Here is a 917-nt window from a genome sequence, read left to right as displayed (position 1 = left end):
TTTTTAGAATTGTTTGTTCCTTTTTACGTTTCTTTTTGTCTTTATTTTGCAGGTTCAAAGTGAAAACTAAGGACTTGGAGAGGAAAAAGCTTAAAGCGAAAAGCGAAAAGAGAAGAAAAGAGGACAATTTTAGGATTTAATTTTTAATTCTTTTTGAGTGTGTGAGGAAAACTGTAATTTTATTTTTATTTTTTTTTTCTTTTTGAACTTTAAATTGGACTGGACATTTGGACTTTAATTTTTAAACCCTACGGAAGGGTACCCTTAAATACAAACTGTGTGCAGGGAAGGAAGGTGATTACAATATCACCTCGGCCCCTCGGGTTCGCACACGGCATAGGAGTCGTGGCCCGAGTCGACGAAAACGGTTCATCCCCCGTCTAGTACAGGAGGTAAGTCCAATCAAAAACACTCGCGAATCCCCTGCAAGCGAGTTACTGTACTCCTTAAGGTGTTAATTGTTTGAGGACGAACCGGACTGTATTTATTTTCCTAGTAAAGGGCAAGGCCTGGCCTAAACAGATAAGGGTTCGGATTTCATCACCGCTCCCTTCTTGCCCGCTTTAGGAGAACAAAACCTAACGCGAACCCAAGCTTTAAAATATGATTAGAAAGAGACCTATAGGGTATCGAGCTTGTTAGGAAAATTTTTCGAAGGATATTGGTTGTTCTTTTAGCATACTTCGAAGTTCATGACGGTTTCTGTGAGTTGAATGCGTGACTGCGCCGCCTTGTACTGCGGTGAGGCCTTGGGTATCAAAGCTCCACTAAGCTTCCCTCGCCTCGATTCAACTTACTTTGACTCGAATTGATTCCAGAGGGGTTTTCTTAAATTGTAACGAATTCCCTTTCGAGATATAGAAGCTAGTCTATAAACAATCTAAGTGAGCCATCATGCTTGTTGTTTGCTAGAAATC

Source organism: Papaver somniferum, unplaced genomic scaffold, assembly GCF_003573695.1.
Source record: "Papaver somniferum cultivar HN1 unplaced genomic scaffold, ASM357369v1 unplaced-scaffold_41, whole genome shotgun sequence".
In the NCBI taxonomy this organism is placed as follows: Eukaryota; Viridiplantae; Streptophyta; class Magnoliopsida; order Ranunculales; family Papaveraceae; genus Papaver; species Papaver somniferum.
This window is presented reverse-complemented; position numbering follows the sequence as displayed.